The 23,384-nt window shown below is 49.7% G+C and overlaps 6 non-coding genes across 6 annotated transcripts; all 6 read right to left on the reverse strand.

Moving 5' to 3' along the window:
• Positions 1-342: 342 nt before the first annotated feature.
• Trnar-ucg (transfer RNA arginine (anticodon UCG)) lies at positions 343-415 on the reverse strand. Its single transcript has one exon. It is a non-coding gene; the product is annotated as a tRNA-Arg (tRNA).
• Positions 416-5,077: 4,662 nt separating this feature from the next.
• Positions 5,078-5,150, reverse strand: Trnak-cuu (transfer RNA lysine (anticodon CUU)). Its single transcript has one exon. It is a non-coding gene; the product is annotated as a tRNA-Lys (tRNA).
• A 452-nt stretch (positions 5,151-5,602) lies between these two features.
• On the reverse strand, positions 5,603-5,675 carry Trnar-ucg (transfer RNA arginine (anticodon UCG)). Its single transcript has one exon. It is a non-coding gene; the product is annotated as a tRNA-Arg (tRNA).
• A 13,063-nt stretch (positions 5,676-18,738) lies between these two features.
• Trnak-cuu (transfer RNA lysine (anticodon CUU)) lies at positions 18,739-18,811 on the reverse strand. The gene has a single exon. It is a non-coding gene; the product is annotated as a tRNA-Lys (tRNA).
• A 451-nt stretch (positions 18,812-19,262) lies between these two features.
• On the reverse strand, positions 19,263-19,335 carry Trnar-ucg (transfer RNA arginine (anticodon UCG)). Its single transcript has one exon. It is a non-coding gene; the product is annotated as a tRNA-Arg (tRNA).
• Positions 19,336-20,245: 910 nt separating this feature from the next.
• On the reverse strand, positions 20,246-20,318 carry Trnak-cuu (transfer RNA lysine (anticodon CUU)). Its single transcript has one exon. It is a non-coding gene; the product is annotated as a tRNA-Lys (tRNA).
• Between the last annotated feature and the right edge of the window lie 3,066 nt (positions 20,319-23,384).

Here is a 23,384-nt window from a genome sequence, read left to right on the forward strand (position 1 = left end):
CCACGTACTTCACTTTTATTTCATAATCATTTCTGAGAGGTAAAGGAATTGCATGACAATCTGCAGAGCTAGCGGCGTCAAAATTAACACACATACTTGATGTGACTCAAAAGCAGAACGAGTTACTTTCCGACGTTGTTTTAGATGTGCAAGTGCCAGTGAAAACTCGCGGAGAGGGCACTCTGCCGACCATTTCGCTAGTTAACACCGGTCTTTTTGTGTGTGTTTCAGGTTCAAGACCATCTCCAAGCACAAAATGGTCAACAGCAACATTCAGACTGTTTCGTACTGCTCAATTGATACATTAAAACGGTATGTTTCATTTTCAGAACTGGAAAAACACTACCGTGACAAGATTCGAACCTGCAATCTTCGGATCCGAAGTCCGACGCCTTATCCATTCGGCCACACGGTCACTGACGACCAAGTATAACTTATATACGACTAATTTCGAAACGCTCACACCCCCTGAGGAATTGTGTTTTCGTTCCACACAGCCGCTGCCCCTTACTCTTTCCCACCCATTCGTTACATTCAACCTCTTACGAGACCGACCAAACATAGACAGGAAAACAAGATCACACACTTTGCGCATTCCTAATCGATGGCAGGGTGTCCCTCGCCGCATTTGCTACGATGGCCATTTGCTACTTCTGCAGAAGCGGCGACGACGACGACGACGACGACGACGACGACGACGACGACCGCGAGAGGCTCTGGGATTTGTGAGAAATACATCTATAAAATGTAATTCAGACTGCCTCGTCCCACCTTATGCCGTGAGTTGCTTATCTATATTAATGTTTCACAGAAGCACCACAGGGCTTTACCTGTCTGACTTCCAATATGGCTGTATGGTATTTAGAGGAATAGCTTTAGTTATTTATCTGAATAGTGTTTGCATGTCTGCTTGTTTTGTCTGTAACTGTTATTCCCTAAATTCTCTGTTTATTGTTGAAATGGGACGCTTGTCTGAAGCATTAGGATAATCGGTTCCTAACTGATTTATTAGCTGGTGGGTCGAAGTCGGTGTTTTTTCGTATAGGTTTTCTGATTTTGTTTTAATATAAGTATAGATGGATGGTTCCTCTAATAGGTCCTTAATGTGGATGTTTGGTGTGTAGCGGTCTGCGTCGGCGATGACGCGGAGGATTCTGTTCTATAGGCTCTGAATTTTTTGTAGATGTACGTCTGCTGCCATGGACCAAACTTCCGACCCATATAAAATACTCGGTAGAATAATTGCCCTGTATAATCTTAGTTTTGTTTTCATGCTGAGTCCTCCACCTTTTAATAGTGGGTACAGTTGAAAGAAAGCGGTGTAGCCTCTACCTCTGGATCTGTTTACCTGCTTTGCAAAGGTTAGGCGTTTATCTAGTTCAAGGCCTAGATATGTGGCTGAGCCACTCCATTCTAATTCCTTTTCGGCTACCAAAATCCGTCTGTTTGGGGGGGGGTCAGTTTCCTCGTAAACATAACGGCTACGGACTTTTCAGGATTAATCATTATTTTCCAAATCTTGCACCATTTTACGATTTGGTCCAAGTGCTCCTGCAGCTTTTTTACTATGAAATTGAGATTGCTGCTACTCCTGTAAACCGCCGTATCGTCGGCGTACAGCGCTATCTCACCTCCTGCCGACTTTGGCACGTCGTTTGTGTATAACGAGTATAACATGGGGCCAAGAACTGAGCCCTGTGGAACTCCTGCCACAGCGTCCCTGATCGTGCTTACATGTTTGCCACACCTGACGCGATACTGCCTCCCCGCCAGAAACGAGTCAATCATGCTGATGATATGTCCTGGAACGCCTAACTGGGATAACTTGTATATTAAGCCATCATGCCAGACTTTGTCGAATGCTTTCTCGATATCGAGAAAGACTGCTCCTGTGCTGTGTTTCCGGTCTCTCGCCCTGCATATGTGTTCCACCAGGCGTAGGGATTGATGGATGGTGCTGTGTTCAGGGCGGAATCCAAACTGCTCAGGGATGATTGTGTTGTTGCCCTGTAGGAATATGGATAGGGCGCTTAGGATCAGGCACTCCAGTACTTTCCCTAGAAAACACAGGAGTGAGATGGGTCTATAGTTTTGTGGAAGGATAAGTTTCTTATTGGGTTTTGGTAGGGTTACGACCTGAGCAGTTTTCCAGGCTTTTGGGAAGTAGGTTAGGGAAAGGCACTGGTTGTATAGTGTGGTGAGGTAGGTGATTGCGTTGGGAGGCAGGTGTTTCAGGTATGGGACACGGACCTTGTCAGGACCGGGGGATTTATTATTCCCTAAGCGCCTAATGTAGGCACACACAAATCGATCGGAAACAGGAGTAAACTGTGTATCTGGCCTTTGTTGCCTCAATTGAGCCACTCGTCCGTATATTATTTCTTCCTGCCTCTCACTCTCGTCATCTTCCATGACGTGAGTACGGAATTGTGACTCTAACGATGTCGCCAGTAATTCTGCTTTGCCCTCGTCGCCATATACTAGCCCATTTGGACCTCGGAGTGGCCTGTGTACCCTGGGAGTAGCCTTCTGCGCTTTTGTGATTTTCCATACTCGGTTTATGTCTTGTTCTGCGTTCCTAAGTTTCTCTTCCCAGCAGAGGCCTCTGTGCTCTATCAGTCCGAAGTCCGACGCCTTATCCATTATGCCACTCGGTCACTAACGACCAAGTGTAACTTGTATACGACTCATCTCGAAACGCTCACACCCCCCTGAGGAACTGCGTTTTCGTTCCACACAGCCGCTGCCCCTTACTCTTTCCCACCCATTCGTTACATTCAACCTCTTACGAGACCGACCAAACATAGACAGGAAAACAAGACCACACACTTTGCGCATTCGGAATCGATCGCAAGGTGTCCCTCGCCGCATTTGCTACTATGGCCATTTGCTACTTCTGCAGAAGCGGTGGCGGCGACACGACGACGACGACCGCGAGAGGCTCTGAGATTTGTGAGAAATACATCTATAAAATGTAATTCAGACTGCCTCGTCCCAACTTATGCCGTACCGCTTTGGCAAATGCTTTATCTGCGCCATTCGGCTTAATCACATCTCAGAGTAATTCTTAATAAAACGTCTGTCGCTAATTGTTCGTCATCAAAGATACTGTTTGCTATACGGCCATGACGCGCAACTGATTTCCAAAATTCGTCTTCCTCCTGTGAGGAGGGAACCCACGACCCCTGGTATACTAGACCAATGCTCTACCACTGTGCTAAACAGGCGCCGCCTAGCGGCACTTTTGCGTACTTCGTCCGTACGGTCGTCTGAATCATCAGACTTCAGCTGACAACACTTCATATTTTCGACTAATATTTGCAGCTATGGCGACCCATTACTGCTTGGCTACACATCTGACACGTAGCCAATGTTCTCTCCAAACAAAACAACCTGCACTTCAGAACATGACTTCCACACATGTCTACAAAATCACCTTCACCTTCAAATACAGTTTTCTTGCGACTGATGGAGACGTAGGCAAATTTTAAAGTTGCTACTTCCATTACATCACGTTAATCAGAAAATCGGTAATTTACATCTGCAGCGGAAAAAAATTCCGTTCCGCCCAGCGAAGAACTCGAACCCACGCCCCTGTGATTAAGAATTTCATGCTCTACCGAATGTGCTAGCCGTGCTACCTCTTTGGATACCTCCTTGTAGCAGATCACACAGTACTCGTTTGGGTTGGTTGGTCCAATACAGAATCTCTCCATGCTGCCTAATGTTTTCCTAACGTCACACTCGTCACGTACTTCACTTTTATATCATATTCATTTCTGAGAGGTAAAGGAATTGCATGACAATCTGCAGAGCTAGCGGCGTCAAAATTAACACACATACTTGATGTGACTCAAAAGCAGAACGAGTTACTTTCCGACGTTGTTTTAGATGTGCAAGTGCCAGTCAAAACTCGCGGTGAGGGCACTCTGCCGACCATTTCGCTAGTTAACACCTGTCTTGTTGTGTGTGTTTCAGGTTCAAGACCATCTCCAAGCACAAAATGTCAACAGCAACATTCAGACGGTTTCGTACTGCTCAATTGCTACATTAAAACGGTATGTTTCTTTTTCAGAACTGGAAAAACACGACCATGAGAAGATTCGGACCTGCAATCTTCGGATTCGAAGTCCGACGCCTTATCCATTAGGCCACACGGTCACTGACGACCAAATGTAACTTACATACGACTCATCTCGAAACGCTCACACCCCCTGAGGAATTGTGTTTTCGTTCCACACAGCCGCTGCCCCTTACTCTTTCCCACCCATTCGTTACATTCAACCTCTTACGAGACCGACCAAACATAGACAGGAAAACAAGATCACACACTTTGCGCATTCCTAATCGATGGCAGGGTGTCCCTCGCCGCATTTGCTACTTCTGCAGAAGCGGCGGCGACGACGACGACGACGACGACGACGACGACGACGACGACGACGACGACGACAGGCTCTGAGATTTGTGAGAAATACATCTATAAAATGTAATACAGACTGCCTCGTCCCACCTTATGCCGTACCGCTTTGGCAAATGCTTTATTTGCGGCATTCGGCTTAATCACATCTGAGAGTAATTCTTAATAATACGCCTGTCGCTAATTGTTCCTCATCACAGATACTGTTTGCTATACGTCCACGATGCGCAACTGATTTCCAAGATTCGTCTTCCTCCTGTGAGGATGGAACACACGACCCCTGGTTTACTAGACCAATGCTCTACCACTAACCTAAACAGGCGCCGCCTAGCGGCACTTTTGCGTACTTTGTCCGTACGGTCGTCTGAATCATCAGACTTCAGCTGACAACACTTCATATTTTCGACTAATATTTGCAGCTATGGCGACCCATTACTGCTTGGCTACACATCTGACACGTAGCCAATGTTCTCTCCAAACAAAACAACCTGCACTTCAGAACATGACTTCCACACATGTCTACAAAATCACCTTCACCTTCAAATACAGTTTTCTTGCGACTGATGGAGACGTAGGCAAATTTTAAAGTTGCTACTTCCATTACATCACGTTAATCAGAAAATCGGTAATTCACATCTGCAGCGGAAAAAAATTCCGTTCCGCCCAGCGTAGGGCTCGAACCCACGACCATGTGAAAAAGAGTCTCATGCTCTACCGACTGAGCTAGCCGTGCTGCCTCGTTGGATACCTGCTGGGCAGCAGATCACACGATACTCGTTTGGGTTTTGTGGTCCCATACAGAATCTCTCCATGCCTCCTAATGTTTTCCTAACGTCACACTCGTCACGTACTTCACTTTTATTTCATAATCATTTCTGAGAGGTAAAGGAATTGCATGACAATCTGCAGAGCTAGCGGCGTCAAAATTAACACACATACTTGATGTGACTCAAAAGCCGAACGAGTTACTTTCCGACGTTGTTTTAGATGTGCAAGTGCCAGTCAAAACTCGCGGTGAGGGCACTCTGCCGACCATTTCGCTAGTTAACACCGGTCTTGTTGTGTGTGTTTCAGGTTCAAGACCATCTCCAAGTACAAAATGGTCAACAGCAACATTCAGACAGTTTCGTACTGCTCAATTGCTACATTAAAACGGTATGTTTCTTTTTCAGAACTGGAAAAACACGATCGTGACAGGATTCGAACCTGCAATCTTCGGATCCGAAGTCCGACGCCTTATCCATTAGGCCACACGGTCACTGACGACCAAGTATAACTTATATACGACTCATTTCGAAACGCTCACACCCCCTGAGGAATTGTGTTTTCGTTCCACACAGCCGCTGCCCCTTACTCTTTCCCACCCATTCGTTACATTCAACCTCTTACGAGACCGACCAAACATAGACAGGAAAACAAGACCACACACTTTGCGCATTCCTAATCGATGGCAGGGTGTCCCTCGCCGCATTTGCTACGATGGCCATTTGCTACTTCTGCAGAAGCGGCGGCGACGACGACAGGCTCAGAGATTTGTGAGAAATACATCTATAAAATGTAATTCAGACTGCCTCGTCCCACCATATGCCGTACCGCTTTTTTTTTTTTTTTTTTTTCCTTTATTGTCATTTTATACCTACAAAGGTAGGCCGGCAGCGGCCTAATATGCCGCTCTTCGGCCACAAGAAACATACAAGAGATAAAAACAGGAAGACATAATCTCAAAACACAGACATGGAGGACAAAAATCAGAAGACAACAGAGAATAAAAAGAAATGAAGTCGTTCACCGACGCAGCACTGTTTCAGTTTTAAAAAGACGGGCAGCACAGCACGGAACAGAGAACACTAGCACAGGTGAACGGTGGAGCAGAAAACGAAGAAACACTCGAGGCACAGACGGGACGAAAGACACGGACACTGCGGAGATGGGCTTCGGCGCTTGCAGGGGCACTGTCCACACCGAAAAGCTGGGGGCCTGCCAAGGGAAAAAACAGGGGGAGGGAAGGAGGGAGGGGGAGATAGGATGCCAGGGAGGAGGAGGGGAGAAAACGAAAAAAGGGGGGTGGAAGCCCAGGGAGAGGGGGAGGGGAGGTAAGGATGGAAGGAGGGAGAGAGGGAGGGAGAGAAGGGAGAGAGGGTGCCCACAGGAAAATGAGAGGAGAGGGGAAGGCAAGGCTCAAAGTTGGTAGGAGGGGTAGATGGAGGGGAGGAGGGCATCATCCGGGAGGGGGAGTCGGCGGAAGCCACCTTGGGAGAGGGTGTGGAGAGTGTGAAGATGGAGAGCAGGTGGGATACAGGAGTACAGGCGCGGCAGTGGGTTGGGGTGGGAGAGGATGGAAGAGACAAGCGGGTGGGGAGGATCAAGCTTGCGGGAGGTGTAGAGGATCCGTATCCGTTGGAGGAAGAGAAGGAGGTGTGGGAAGGGGATGAGGTCATAGAGGAGCCGCGTGGGGGAAGGGAGGCGGATGCGATAGGCGAGGCGGAGTGCATGCCGTTCAAGGATTTGAAGGGATTTGTAAAAGGTAGGCGGGGCAGAGATCCAGGCGGGATGGGCATAACAGAGGATAGGGCGGATGAGAGATTTATAGGTGTGGAGGACGGTGGAGGGGTCCAGACCCCATGTGCGGCCAGAAAGGAGCTTCAGGAGGTGGAGTCGGGAGCGTGCCTTGGCTTGGATTGTCCGGAGATGAGGGGTCCAGGAGAGGCGACGGTCAAGGGTGACGCCAAGGTACTTGAGGGTGGGTGTGAGGTTAATAGGACGGCCATAAATGGTAAGATAGAAATCAAGGAGACGGAAGGAAGGGGTGGTTTTGCCTACGATGATTGCCTGGGTCTTGGAAGGATTGACCTTGAGCAACCACTGGTTACACCAAGAGGTGAACCGGTCAAGATGGGATTGGAGAAGGTGTTGGGAGCGTTGCAGGGTGGGGGCAAGGGCAAGGAAGGCGGTGTCATCGGCGTACTGGAGAAGGTGAAGGGGGGGTGCAGGTGGAGGCATGTCCACCGTATAAAGAAGGTAAAGAAGAGGGGAAAGGACGGAACCTTGGGGCACACCGGCAGAGGGGTAGAAGGTGTAGGAATCAGTGTTGTGGATAGTGACATAGGAAGGGCGGTGGGAAATGAAGGAGGCGATCAGACGGACGTAGTTAATAGGAAGAGCAAAGGTTTGGAGCTTGAAGAGGAGACCAGAATGCCACACTCGGTCATAGGCGCGTTCAAGGTCAAGGGAGAGGAATATGGCGGAGCGACGGGAGTTGAGTTGTTCGGAGAGGAGGTGAGTGAGGTGAAGGAGAAGGTCATCGGCAGAGAAGGATGGTCGAAAGCCACATTGGGTGGAGGGAAGGAAGCGGTGCCGGTGGAGATGCTGGTGGATGCGGCGGGTTAGAATGGATTCCAGGACCTTGCTGAAGACCGAGGTAAGGCTTATAGGACGGTAGGAGGAGACAGCGGAAGGTGGTTTATCGGGTTTGAGGAACATCAGGATCCGGGAGGTTTTCCACAGGTCGGGGTAGAAGCCGGTGGACAAGACCACATTGTACAGCCTGGCCAGGGTGGAGAGGAAGGGGGCGGGAGCTTCACGGAGGTGACGGTAAGTAACACGGTCGTGACCAGGAGCAGTGTTGCGTTTGGTGCGGAGTATATCGATGATGTCTTGAGTAGTTATAGGGGTATTGAGTTCAGTGTGTGTAATGTTGTCCAAGTACTGGAAGCCAGGAGCTAGTGGAGGGATAGAGGTGTCAGTTCGATCGCGGACATCGGGGAAGAGGGAATAATCGAACTGGGGATCGTCAGGGATGGTAAAGACATCGGTGAGGTAGGAGGCAAAATGGTTGGCCTTACTAAGGTTGTCAGGAAAGGGATTGTCATTATGAAGGAGAGGATAGTAAGGGGGGGGTTTTGATCCAGTAAGGCGGCGGAAGGCTGACCAGTATTTGGACGAGTTAATAGGTAGGGTAGCATTAAGACGGGTGCATGTCTGTCGCCAGTCCCGGCGTTTCTTAGCCGCGAGCAAGTTCCGGATGTGTCTCTGGAGTTGCCGGTGGCGTTGTAGTATGTCCCGGTCACGCGTGTGGAGGAAGGCACGGTAGAGACGACGGGATTCTCGAAGGAGGAGGACGGCCTGTGGGGGTAAAGTGGGACGGTGCGGGTGGATGGCGACGGTAGGGATGTGGGCCTCCACGGCCTCAGACAAGGTCTGCTGGAGAAAGGATGCGGCATGGGTTATGTCATGTGGGCGGTGGTAGGTGAGGGGGTGGCTATCGACCCAGGTAGTAAGGGTATCCCGGTATGCATTCCAGTCGGCACGGGAGTAATCATGGACATACTTGGGGGCAGGGTCAAGGCGAGGATCGGGACGGGGGCGACGACCGTCTGATATGGTAAGAAGGACAGGGAGATGGTCACTGCCAATAGGGTCGAGGACGTCCACCGCTATGCGGCCAAGGAGATTGGGGGAGGCTAGGACGACATCGGGTGTGGTATTGGATTCAGGGCGGGTGTGTTGGGGAAGAGGAAGGACATCTCCTTGGATGGTGGCGAGGAACCGATGCCACCGCCGTAACTGGGTGGCGGAGCGACTATGGATATTGAGATCTGCGGCAATCACGTAGGAGGAGAAGGTACGGTCGATGTGGGAAAGGAAGTCAAAAGGAATAGGGGCAGAGGGGCGGACATAGATGGTGGCGCAGGTAACGGTGAGGCCGGGGAAGAATAGACTAAGGATCAGGTGTTCCGTGGGGTTGGGAAGGAGGGGTTGGAGCCGAACAGGGATCTGGCGATGGTGGCCAATGGCAACTCCGCCACGCGCTATCGGGAGGGGGTTGTCAGAGCGGTGAAGGAGGTAGGGCGAGGTATGGACAGTATGGTGGGGCTGGAGGAATGTTTCGTTTAGGAGGAAGGCATCCACGCGGTGGGTGGTGAGGGTATGCATAAGGAGATTCTTGTTGACAGGAAGGGAACGGATGTTGTTAAACAGGATACGTTGCTGTCGCGCCATAGTGGGAATTTAGACGAGGGTGTCGAGACGGGAGAAGGTAAAATGGGCCTGGTTATGGGAGTAGGTGGCGTAAGTGTTGAGCTGGAAGACGGAACGGGCGGCAAGGGATACCTGCTGGAGGGTGTGGGGGCGCTGAAAGGGGTGGATGTTCTGAAGGACAACGGTTACAAAGCGGATGATGTCCTCAGCTGTGGGGGGGGGACGGAGGGAATTGCCGGGAGGGGTGGGGGCATCCAAGGGGCGGACAGGGACAGTGAGTTCAGGAGCGGAGGGAGGGGGTCGGGCCTTGCACTTTTGGGAGTAGGTTGGGTGTTGGAGGTTACAGGTGTTACAGGAGGGGGGGGACTGAAGGTTGGGGCACTGCCGGAGGAAGTGTGCTTCTTTGCAGTGCGGGCAGACGGGGGCCTCGCGGCACTCAGATGTAGGATGTGCATTATAGCGCAAGCACCTCTGGCAGCGGATGGACTGTGGAGGGGAGCGGGAGGGGTAGACCTTATAACAGCGGTTGAAAAGGAGGGCACCCTCCTTGAGGAGGAGGTCTATGGAGGGAGCATGCTCGGAGAACACCCACATGAGGCGGGTGGGGCCGGCTGGATTGTGAATCCGGCGGACAGCTCGAACCTCTAGATAGGGATGGGCCTTCAGCTCCGCCAACACCTCCTCCTCCGTGATCATCGGGCTAAGGCGAGTGATCACGGCAGTGAGGGTCGGTGGGCGACGGGGCGGCTGGGGTTGTCGGGATGAGGAGGGGGGGGGAGCAGGGGCAAGGGATGCATGGGGACCAAACCGTTTGAGGGGAATGCGGGAGAGGATGTCGGAGTGGAGGGTGGGGCTGGGGGATGTGATCAGGACGGAGTCCCGACGGGGGGTGAGAAGGGAGATCGGGGCTCCGGGGAAGTGCTGGCGGAGGAGAAGGGTAAGATTGCGGGCCTCCAGGAGAGAGGGATCAGGGTGAGAAAGGAGGTACCTGTAGGAGGGGGAGGTAGAGGAGGGAGTAGATAGGGAAGGTGAGGTGGTATCCATGGCATCCTGGGGGGTTGGAGGGGGGAGAGTCTGCGACTTCTTGGGAGCAGAAGAGGCTGGGGTGCCGCTGGGACGTTTCACAGCGGGAGAGGGACGGGAAGAGGTGTGGGGGATGGGGACGACCGGGAGATGGCGGGAGACGGCAGGTCCCACCGGCGGTGCAGGCACTGGTGGTGGTGCTGGTGCTGGCGCTGGGGCTGGAGCTGGCGCCACAGAAGATGCAGTGGCAGTGGTTGGCACTGGCGATGGCGAGGGCGATGGTGATGGTGATGGTGATGGTGATGACGATGATGATGGTGTGGCGTGGGTGGTGGCCCGACGGGCAACAACCCTGGCGGGGGTGGCATGAGTCACATGTGGGAGGGGAGGGAATGGGTCACGTGAGGCATGGGGGGTAGGAACAGGGGAGGGAGCAACAAAAGGAGCGGGGGTGGGAAGAGTGAGGAGGGGGGGAATATATGGGGGAGGCGGTGATTGAGCACACCACGTGATGGTGGTGGCAGCAAGTGAGGGGGACGTGTACACGATTGCAGTGGTAGTGGCGGTAGTTGTGGGGGTTGTCATGGTGAGAGGATAAGTGGGAGAGGGGAAGAGAGGAAAAATAACAGGGGACAGTCAATGGACAAGGACAAGAGACTGACGAAGAGGAAGGGTAAGACGTAAGCAGAGACGACAGAACGAAAGACGGGCAGGGAGCGGCGGCGGCGGCGGCGGCGGCGGCGGTTGGCAACAGCAGCAGCGGCAGCAGCGGCAGGAACCGGATACGATGGCGGCAACCGGCGTCGGCGGGAGACCGGCGGCGGCGGCGGCGGCGGCGGCGGCGGCGGCGGCGGTGGGAACCGGCGGCGGCGGCAGCGGCGGCTGGGACCAACGGCGGCAAAGGCTTGGGACAACGGCAGCTGCAGCGATCACTGAAACTCCTAGCACTTCGAAATTAACGACAATAATATCGAAGGGCGCAACCCTCTCGAGTTACGCCGAAGAACGACGGCCGTACCGCTTTGGCAAATGCTTTATCTGCGCCATTCGGCTTAATCACATCTGAGAGTAATTCTAAATAATACGCCTGTCGCTAATTGTTCCTCATCACAGATACTGTTTGCTATACATCCACGATGCGCAACTGATTTCCAAGATTCGTCTTCCTCCTGTGAGGATGGAACTCACGACCCCTGGTTTACTAGACCAATGCTCTACCACTGAGCTAAACTGGCGCCGCCTAGCGGCACTTTTGCGTACTTCATCCGTACGGTCGTCTGAATCATCAGACTTCAGCTGACAACACTTCATATTTTCGACTAATATTTGCAGCTATGGCGACCCATTACTGCTTGGCTACACATCTGACACGTAGCCAATGTTCTCTCCAAACAAAACCACCTGCACTTCAGAACATGACTTTCACACATATCTACAAAATCACCTTCACCTTCAAATACAGTTTTCTTGCGACTGATGGAGACGTAGGCAAATTTTAAAGTTGCTATTTCAATTACATCACGTTAATCAGAAAATCGGTAATTTACATCTGCAGCGGAAAAAAATTCCGCTCCGCCCAGCGTAGGGCTCGAACCCACGACCATGTGAATAAGAGTCTCATGCTCTACCGACTGAGCTACCTTTTTTTTTATTTTTACTTTTTTTTCTTTTTTTAGGGCCTCCTTCCTCCCCTTCAGCCCCGCCTTGCGCTCGCCATAAATCGCCTTCGTCGGCGTCGGCTTCATCTGCCATGATTTCTGAATTACTTATTCTTCTGAACTATTCCGATTTCCAAACCAAAGATACTTCTAAACCTAATGCATAGTCCCGCAATGGTGACAGAGTAGAATATTTTTTTTTTTAATAGAAAATGAAAAAGGAACTCTGGTCCGCTAGAAAAACAGAAGAAAATAAAATAGTCCTTGTCGTAACACTGTTCAGTATACGTCACTGTGACATTTGAAGAAGAAAAGAAAAAAAAAACAAAGCAATGTAGAATGAAGGAAAAAAAAATACTTCTTTCATCGAAGAACGACTTCTAAAAAATTCGCATATCGTTTCCTGTAATGTCTCGTCTGTGAAAGTATATGAAACTGTAATGCCAGGTAAAGACAGAACGCCCCCTCACTCTTGGGTTCTTGCGTCTGTAAATAATGAACATAATGACCCTTCAACCAATTGACAGAGTTCCGTTTGGTGTTCGGGTACGGCACTGAATTCGGATACAGGAAATCTTCAGGTTTAATACAAAGCTGGGAAGTCCTCATAATCGTAGGCAGTTTTCGGCGAATGCATGGCCAAACTGTTTGGACAGTGGTGCACAGAAAACGATGTTCATCAGTATCAGGCAAGTTGCACGTTAGGCACAAAGGTGAGTCAGCTAAATGTAGAGCATGAAGTCGTGAATTGGTACTTATTTTACGGTTCACGACCCTGTACCAAGAGGCTTTCACTGACGTTGGTAAATCACGGCTATGTATGTTTTTCCATATCACTGGCCAGCGATGATTGGGGTATTTGTGTTCGATGTTGTTCCTGTTCTTGGTTGCCAGTAGTTTATTATAAACTAACTTCACCACGGAAAGCTCATTTTCTGGGAGAGTTGACCGTAAGTAACTGAACTCAATGAAAAAGCTCTTAAAGTGAGTCAGCGCAGGCGGAATATGTTGAACAGAGACGGGAGGCTGCAGGCAGGCCGGCGCTATTTCGGTTAACAAGTGAGCCGTTAGACTGTTCGGTAACGGCCTCCACCGTTTGTAGGTGGTGCATACGTACAAAGCTCGTGACTTGGAACGAACATCTGTTAAATTTAAGCCTCCATCGGTCGTGGAGAGAGTGAGCGTATCGTACTTGACTTTAAAAATGTGTCCACGTGTGACAAAATGGCCTAGAGCGGACATCATACGCTTCGCTGTCTCCTGTGGCATGGGCAGTACTTGTGCAACGTAGTTAATCTTTGAGGTGAGGTAGACATTAGCGAAGGTGACTTTCTGCAGTTCATCAAGGCTTCATAGGTAGTGGGTCTGCATGCAAGCACGCATACTTGCCAGGAGATTCCTATAGTTCACCGCAATTGTGTGCTGTATGTTGCTCCTGTACTCAATACCAAGGCATTTCATTTTAGAAATTAGTTGCAACTGACCGTGATGGTGCAGCGAGATGCCGCGTCCTATGTTCATAATGCCAGATTTCCTGGCATTCAACTTCGCACCCGTAACAAGTTCGTAGTTTTTGACGATCTGAAGGGCTTCCTCGACTTCACCTTCGTCCATGACCAAAAATCCGACGTCATTCGCATATGCAGTACAAACAATCTTATTGCCGTGGATGGTTAATCCTTGTAGACGCTGTGTCAAGGTGACAAGCAAAGGCTCAATGGCAATGACAAACAAGGCCATTGACATAGGGCATCCCTGTCGCACTGAATTAGTAATATTAATTGATGCGCTCAGCTGGCCATTCACCATGAGTCGAGTTACTCCTTTACGAAGGAGCTCATGTATAAGATTGATAAAACGTAGTGGAAATCCCATGGCATGCATCGTCCGGATGAGAAACTGATGGTTTACTCTGTCGAATGCCTTTGAAAAGTCAAGGGAAACTAGCGCACACCGTATCTTGCACGCATCTGCAATGGCTATAACGTCCCTGTATTGAGACAAATTTTGGAAGATCGTTCTACCGACACCTACACTGGTCTGGTACTGACCAATGACAGTATTCATCAACATTTTCAATCTATTAGAAATAATACGTGCTAAAATTTTGTAGTCACTGTTCAGTAAAGTAAGCGGCCGAAAATCGTCAACAGAACTGCACATTGGGCGTTTAGGGATTAAAATCACGATGCCTTCCACGAGAGCCTGAGGAACATTAAAATGAGGCCGTAAAATTTCATTAAACATACTCAACAACTTGGGCTTTAATTTGTCGCAGAAAGTAAGATAAAATTCGGCAGTGAGTCCGTCGGGTCCCGGCGATTTATTTTTCGGACTTCGTGATAGCGCAGAATCCAATTCGTCTTCATCAATTTCTCGCATGAGAGTTTCGACTTCAGCAGCACCCAAAGTCCTTTGCAAGTTATTGAGTAATTCATCGTGAGTTCCATCGTCGGTATGTGTCGTTGCCAGGAGATCTGCCAGGTGATTGTGAAGTGCGTTCCGTATGTCTTGTTGCCGCGTGAGCGCAACGCCTTCACTCAACTGAAGACGAGTTATTAATCTCCGCCGCCCCCTCTTATTTTCACGAATGACGTGAAACATGGATGTCATTTCGTCGTCTATCACATTCTGGGGCCTGGACCTTATTTGAAAGCCTTCTGCCTGCTGCCGCTGAAGTTTTAATAATTTTGCCTTAATTTTTTTAATCTGCATAGAATTTTCAGGTACAGTCACATCGGACTGGTAAAGCTCCCTGAGACAAGTAAAATAAAACTCAGACGTTTGCCGTTGCCACCAGGATTTGTCCCGAGCGTAGCGTTTAAACATTTTTGATAAAGTTGGTTTGGCATGTGTTATCCACCATTCAGTAACGGAGGCATACTGTGCAACCCGTCGTTCACATGCCTCCCATGTTTCGTTAAAGACACGGTGACAGTCAACATCGTTAAGGAGAGCATTGTTAAGTTTCCAGAAACCTCTGCCGCGAAATGTGCCTTGCTTGACCATGTTAACAGTACAAATATATGCGGCATGATCGGAAAAAATTGTGGGCCAAACTTCGGAATGGAGGACTTGAGTCTTCATACACGCCGATACATAGATTCTGTCTAGCCGGCTTGCAGAGTGGTTCGTGACATGAGTGAACCCAGGTGCCGCTCCGTGCGTATGCTCCCATGTGTCAATGAGGTTCATTTCTTGGACGATACGTTCTAGTTCTCCAGATTTGTTAAAATTATTCGTCTGGTCTTTTGGACTTAAGACACAATTGAAGTCACCCGCAAAAATTATACGATCGTAGGTCCCCCTAAAAAGTGGGACTATGGCGCTTGTGAAGAACTCAGCCCTAGCACGCCTATTGCTACTGCCGGACGGGGCGTAAACATTGATTATGCGTGTCCGATGGAAAGTGACAGCGATCCCTCTATGATCAGGCAGTTTTTCTGCGTCGTTCGCTACAATCCCTTCTTTTAACAGAATCGCTGTCCCTAAATTCGCACCGCTCCCGGAATTGGAGAGAGTAGTATAACCAGTTATTCGGTCAAGTTCAATCGCAGCGACTTCTTGAAGTAACAGAATATCGATATCCGCTGCGTATACAAAATCTTGTAAATTACGGAGCCGCCAGTACGACTGTATCTTATTGATGTTTAACGTGGCAATTTTATAGGCTTGGGGCTCGTTCATGGGAGAAGGCACATACTATTAATTAAACAGTCTTAGAAGGATGGCTAACGAAATTGAGGCCAAGCGCGTCAGTCGGAGTTCCTGTAGTTCCCGGTACGGTTGGTGTATGCTGCTCTGTGGGGGGTGCCGAAGATTCCGTCTCAATGGTCCGCATGACAGCCGCATCATTGCTCGCATCCAATACTTCCATTTCGTGTGCCCAATTCCCAGTGAGAGTGGCCTCTGACAAAAGCGATCCTGCGTTTCCTTGAGCGTGGGTATCCGGCAAAACGACTCTACTCGAGGTATCACTATCTTCCACCCGTCGTGGATTCACAGGGGGAGACACTACAGGATCAATGTCCATTCGACCAGACGCAGGGAGACCAACTTCAGAGGGTTCAGAAGTGTTCTGACTCATTTGGCTGCTTATTCGTTTCGCTTTTTCGCGGAGCTGTGGGGCGAGCTGATTGGCTCCTTGATGTGCAAGTCTCCGCTTCTTTTTGGAAGGCTTCCTGTTAGGGTTCGCAGTATCATCAACATCCGAAGTGGACTGTTGACTCTGGGGTTGATCCGCCGGGAACACAGCGTCTGCTTCATCCTCAGTACCAGTGGCATCAACCACTGGGGAGTCATCCGTCGTTACCTCCATCTCTGAGTGTGGTAGCGGCGGTGCCGCGTCAGCACTCGGTTCTTTGACGTTATCGGCCAAAACATCATTCAAACGAGGGGCATCTACAGGCGCGGTCGCGGGTGGAAGACCAGAAGCCGCGACAGCGTATGTCAGCGGCAGTGCCGTCGTCACAGGGGGGCTAGCGGCTTCACCGACAGGTATCTGCGTCACGCGTCTTTGTATACATTCAGAGCGCACGTGGCCGGGCGCACCACAGCCGGCACACGTTTTTGGCTGCCCATCATATATGACAATTCCGCGATGTCCACCTACGTAAATATATGAAGGTATGTGCTTCTGTAGATCGATCTTAACCTGCCTGACGCCGTTAAGCACCGGAAATTTGTGGGCTTTGGACCAACGCTCCGCAAAATTGTTAATGACCCTCCCGTAAGGTGTTAACGCAGAATTTATTTGCGCGGCTGATATTTCAAACGGGAGTTCGAAAATACGTGCCGTTCGGATGCCTAGTCCAGCATGCGTAATGCTGACGTCACTGACGGTACCATCTCTATATTTAAACTTCAGTACACCTCCACTGGACTCCACAATTCTATCACACATTTCAGAGGACGTTAATTTCACATAAACAACACTAGTCACGATAGAGAAATTTATCCCTACAATGTCATCAAAAGTAATCTTAGCTGTTTCCTCTAACCATGCTTCAACTTCAAACGAATTTGGTTTCGAAAAGTTCCTATCAAAGGTAAACTTCAAGGTATCTTTCCTGTTAGTCGGATTCATAATTCCATATCAGATCCTACAGAACGGAACGAATACTAATAAGCAGACGCTGTAAGCACGCGACTCACCGCCTGACGTAAACACTTCCTGCCGCAGCGCGCTGGCCCTGGAGGTCAGCTCACCACCGCTGCCGCAGGCAGACTGCTGAGCTACCCGTGCTGCCTCGTTGGATACCTGCTGGGCAGCAGATCACACGATACTCGTTTGGGTTGGGTGGTCCCATACACAATCTCTCCATGCTTCCTAATGTTTTCCTAACGTCACACTCGTCACGTACTTCACTTTTATTTCATAATCATTTCTGAGAGGTAAAGGAATTGCATGACAATCTGCAGAGCTAGCGGCGTCAAAATTAACACACACACTTGATGTGACTCAAAAGCCGAACGAGTTACTTTCCGACGTTGTTTTAGATGTGCAAGTGCCAGTCAAAACTCGCGGTGAGGGCACTCTGCCGACCATTTCGCTAGTTAACACCTGTCTTGTTGTGTGTGTTTCAGGTTCAAGACCATCTCCAAGCACAAAATGTCAACAGCAACATTCAGACGGTTTCGTACTGCTCAATTGCTACATTAAAACGGTATGTTTCTTTTTCAGAACTGGAAAAACACGACCATGAGAAGATTCGGACCTGCAATCTTCGGATTCGAAGTCCGACGCCTTATCCATTAGGCCACACGGTCACGGACGACCAAATGTAACTTACATACGACTCATCTCGAAACGCTCACACCCCCTGAGGAACTGTGTTTTCGTTCCACACAGCCGCTGCCCCTTACTCTTTCCCACCCATTCGTTACATTCAACCTCTTACGAGACCGACCAAACATAGACAGGAAAACAAGACCACACACTTTGCGCATTCCTAATCGATGGCAGGGTGTCCCTCGCCGCATTTGCTACGATGGCCATTTGCTACTTCTGCAGAAGCGGCGGCGACGACGACGACGACAGGCTCTGAGATTTGTGAGAAATACATCTATAAAATGTAATACAGACTGCCTCGTCCCACCTTATGCCGTACCGCTTTGGCAAATGCTTTATTTGCGGCATTCGGCTTAATCACATCTGAGAGTAATTCTTAATAATACGCCTGTCGCTAATTGTTCCTCATCACAGATACTGTTTGCTATACGTCCACGATGCGCAACTGATTTCCAAGATTCGTCTTCCTCCTGTGAGGATGGAACACACGACCCCTGGTTTACTAGACCAATGCTCTACCACTGACCAAAACAGGCGCCGCCTAGCGGCACTTTTGCGTACTTCGTCCGTACGGTCGTCTGAATCATCAGACTTCAGCTGACAACACTTCATATTTTCGACTAATATTTGCAGCTATGGCGACCCATTACTGCTTGGCTACACATCTGACACGTAGCCGTGTTCTCTCCAACCAAAACCGCTTGCACTTCAGAACATGACTTTCACACATGTCTACAAAATCACCTTCACTTCAAATACAGTTTTCTGGCGACTGATGGAGACGCAGGCAAATTTTAAAGTTGCTATTTCCATTACATCACGTTAATCAGAAAATCGGTAATTTACATCTGCAGCGGAAAAAAATTCCGTTCCGCCCAGCGTAGCGCTCGAACCCACGACCCTGGGAATAAGAGTCTCATGCTCTACCGACTGAGCTAGCCGTGCTGCCTCGTTGGATACTTGCTGGGCAGCAGATCACACGATACTCGTTTGGGTTGGGTGGTCCCATACAGAATCTCTCCATGCTTCCTAATGTTTTCCTAACGTCACACTCGTCACGTACTTCACTTATATTTCATAATCATTTCTGAGAGGTAAAGGAATTGCATGACAATCTGCAGAGCTAGCGGCGTCAAAATTAACACACACACTTGATGTGACTCAAAGGCCGAACAAGTTACTTTCCGACTTTGTTTTAGATGTGCAAGTGCCAGTCAAAACTCGCGGTGAGGGCACTCTGCCGACCATTTCGCTAGTTAACACCGGTCTTGTTGTGTGTGTTTCAGGTTCAAGACCATCTCCAAGCACAAAATGTCAACAGCAACATTCAGACGGTTTCGTACTGCTCAATTACTACATTAAAACGGTATGTTTCTTTTTCAGAACTGGAAAAACACGACCGTGACAGGATTCGAACCTGCAATCTTCGGATGCGAAGTCCGACGCCTTATCCATTAGGCCACACGGTCACTGACGACCAAGTATAACTTATATACGACTCATATCGAAACGCTCACACCCCCTGAGGAATTGTGTTTTCGTTCCACACAGCCGCTGCCCCTTACTATTTTCCCACCCATTCGTTACATTCAACCTCTTACGAGACCGACCAAACATAGACAGGAAAACAAAACCACACACTTTGCGTATTCCTAATCGATGGCAGGGTATCCCTCGCCGCATTTGATACGACGGCCATTTGCTACTTCTGCAGAAGCGGCGACGACGACGACGACGACGACGACGACCGCGAGAGGCTCTGGGATTTGTGAGTAATACATCTATAAAATGTAATACAGACTGCCTCGTCCCACCTTATGCAGTACCGCTTTGGCAAATGCTTTATCTGCGCCATTCGCCTTAATCACATCTCAGAGTAATTCTTGGTAATACGCCTGTCGCTAATTGTTCCTCATCACAGATACTGTTTGCTATACGGCCACGATGCGCAACTGATTTCTAAGATTCGTCTTCCTCCTGTGAGGATGGAACCCACGACCCCTGGTTTACTAGACCAATGCTCTACCACTGAGCTAAACTGGCGCCGCCTAGCGGCACTTTTGCGTACTTCATCCGTACGGTCGTCTGAATCATCAGACTTCAGCTGACAACACTTCATATTTTCGACTAATATTTGCAGCTATGGCGACCCATTACTGCTTGGCTACACATCTGACACGTAGCCGTGTTCTCTCCAACCAAAACCACTTGCACTTCAGAACATGACTTTCACACATGTCTACAAAATCACCTTCACTTCAAATACAGTTTTCTGGCGACTGATGGAGACGCAGCCAAATTTTTAAAATGCTATTTCCATTACATCACGTTAATCAGAAAATCGGTAATTTACATCTGCAGCGGAAAAAAATTCCGTTCCGCCCAGCGTAGCGCTCGAACCCACGACCATGTGAATAAGAGTCCCATGCTCTACCGACTGAGCTAGCCGTGCTGCCTCGTTGGATACTTGCTTTGCAGCAGATCACACAGTATTCGTTTGGGTTTTGTGGTCCCATACAGAATCTCTCCATGCTTCCTAATGTTTTCCTAACGTCACACTCGTCACGTACTTCACTTTTATTTCATAATCATTTCTGAGAGGTAAAGGAATTGCATGACAATCTGCAGAGCTAGGGGCGTCAAAATTAACACACACACTTGATGTGACTCAAAAGCCGAACGAGTTACTTTCCGACGTTGTTTAGATGTGCAAGTGCCAGTCAAAACTCGCGGTGAGGGCACTCTGCCGTCCATTTCGCTAGTTAACACCGGTCTTGTTGTGTGTGTTTCAGGTTCAAGACCATCTCCAAGTACAAAATGGTCAACAGCAACATTCAGACGGTTTCGTACTGCTCAATAGCTACATTAAAACGGAATGTTTCTTTTTCAGAACTGGAAAAACACGACCATGAGAAGATTCGGACCTGCAATCTTCGGATTCGAAGTCCGACGCCTTATCCATTAGGCCACACGGTCACTGACGACCAAATGTAACTTACATACGACTCATCTCGAAACGCTCACACCCCCTGAGGAATTGTGTTTTCGTTCCACACAGCCGCTGCCCCTTACTCTTTCCCACCCATTCGTTACATTCAACCTCTTACGAGACCGACCAAACATAGACAGGAAAACAAGACCACACACTTTGCGCATTCCTAATCGATGGCAGGGTGTCCCTCGCCGCATTTGCTACGATGGCCATTTGCTACTTCTGCAGAAGCGGCGGCGACGACGACAGGCTCTGAGATTTGTGAGAAATACATCTATAAAATGTAATACAGACTGCCTCGTCCCACCTTATGCCGTACCTTTTTTTTTTTTTTTTTTTTTTTTTTTTTTTCTTTATTGTCATTTTATACCTACAAAGGTAGGCCGGCAGCGGCCTAATGTGCCGCTCTTCGGCCACAAGAAACATACAAGAGATAAAAACAGGAAGACATAATCTCAAAACACAGACATGGAGGACAAAAATCAGAAGACAACAGAGAATAAAAAGAAATGAAGTCGTTCACCGACGCAGCACTGTTTCAGTTTTAAAAAGACGGGCAGCACAGCACGGAACAGAGAACACTAGCACAGGTGAACGGTGGAGCAGAAAACGAAGAAACACTCGAGGCACAGACGGGACGAAAGACACGGACACTGCGGAGATGGGCTTCGGCGCTTGCAGGGGCACTGTCCACACCGAAAAGCTGGGGGCCTGCCAAGGGAAAAAACAGGGGGAGGGAAGGAGGGAGGGGGAGATAGGATGCCAGGGAGGAGGAGGGGAGAAAACGAAAAAAGGGGGGGTGGAAGCCCAGGGAGAGGGGGAGGGGAGGTAAGGATGAAAGGAGGGAGAGAGGGAGGGAGAGAAGGGAGAGAGGGTGCCCACAGGAAAATGAGAGGAAAGGGGAAGGCAAGGCTCAAAGTTGGTAGGAGGGGTAGATGGAGGGGAGGAGGGCATCATCCGGGAGGGGGAGTCGGCGGAAGCCGCCTTGGGAGAGGGTGTGGAGAGTGTGAAGATGGAGAGCAGGTGGGATACAGGAGTACAGGCGCGGCAGTGGGTTGGGGTGGGAGAGGATGGAAGAGACAAGCGGGTGGGGAGGATCAAGCTTGCGGGAGGTGTAGAGGATCCGTATCCGTTGGAGGAAGAGAAGGAGGTGTGGGAAGGGGATGAGGTCATAGAGGAGCCGCGTGGGGGAAGGGAGGCGGATGCGATAGGCGAGGCGGAGTGCATGCCGTTCAAGGATTTGAAGGGATTTGTAAAAGGTAGGCGGGGCAGAGATCCAGGCGGGATGGGCATAACAGAGGATAGGGCGGATGAGAGATTTATAGGTGTGGAGGACGGTGGAGGGGTCCAGACCCCATGTGCGGCCAGAAAGGAGCTTCAGGAGGTGGAGTCGGGAGCGTGCCTTGGCTTGGATTGTCCGGAGATGAGGGGTCCAGGAGAGGCGACGGTCAAGGGTGACGCCAAGGTACTTGAGGGTGGGTGTGAGGTTAATAGGACGGCCATAAATGGTAAGATAGAAATCAAGGAGACGGAAGGAAGGGGTGGTTTTGCCTACGATGATTGCCTGGGTCTTGGAAGGATTGACCTTGAGCAACCACTGGTTACACCAAGAGGTGAACCGGTCAAGATGGGATTGGAGAAGGTGTTGGGAGCGTTGCAGGGTGGGGGCAAGGGCAAGGAAGGCGGTGTCATCGGCGTACTGGAGAAGGTGAAGGGGGGGTGCAGGTGGAGGCATGTCCGCCGTATAAAGAAGGTAAAGAAGAGGGGGAAAGGACGGAACCTTGGGGCACACCGGCAGAGGGGTAGAAGGTGTAGGAATCAGTGTTGTGGAGAGTGACATAGGAAGGGCGGTGGGAAATGAAGGAGGCGATCAGACGGACGTAGTTAATAGGAAGAGCAAAGGTTTGGAGCTTGAAGAGGAGACCAGAATGCCACACTCGGTCATAGGCGCGTTCAAGGTCAAGGGAGAGGAATATGGCGGAGCGACGGGAGTTGAGTTGTTCGGAGAGGAGGTGAGTGAGGTGAAGGAGAAGGTCATCGGCAGAGAAGGATGGTCGAAAGCCACATTGGGTGGAGGGAAGGAAGCGGTGCCGGTGGAGATGCTGGTGGATGCGGCGGGTTAGAATGGATTCCAGAATGCCGTACCGCTTTGGCAAATGCTTTATCTGCACCATTCGCCTTAATCACATCTGAGAGTAATTCTTAATAATACGCCTGTCGCTAATTGTTCCTCATCACAGATACTGTTTGCTATACGGCCACGATGCGCAACTGATTTCCAAAATTCGTCTTCCTCCTGTGAGGATGGAACTCACGACCCCTGGTTTACTAGACCCTTGCTCTACCACTGAACTAAACAGGCGCCGCCTAGCGGCACTTTTGCGTACTTCATCCGTACGGTCGTCTGAATCATCAGACTTCAGCTGACAACACTTCATATTTTCGACTAATATTTGCAGCTATGGCGACCCATTACTGCTTGGCTACACATCTGACACGTAGCCGTGTTCTCTCCAAACAAAACCA

This window comes from Schistocerca gregaria, chromosome 11, assembly GCF_023897955.1.
Source record: "Schistocerca gregaria isolate iqSchGreg1 chromosome 11, iqSchGreg1.2, whole genome shotgun sequence".
Lineage (NCBI taxonomy): Eukaryota > Metazoa > Arthropoda > Insecta > Orthoptera > Acrididae > Schistocerca > Schistocerca gregaria.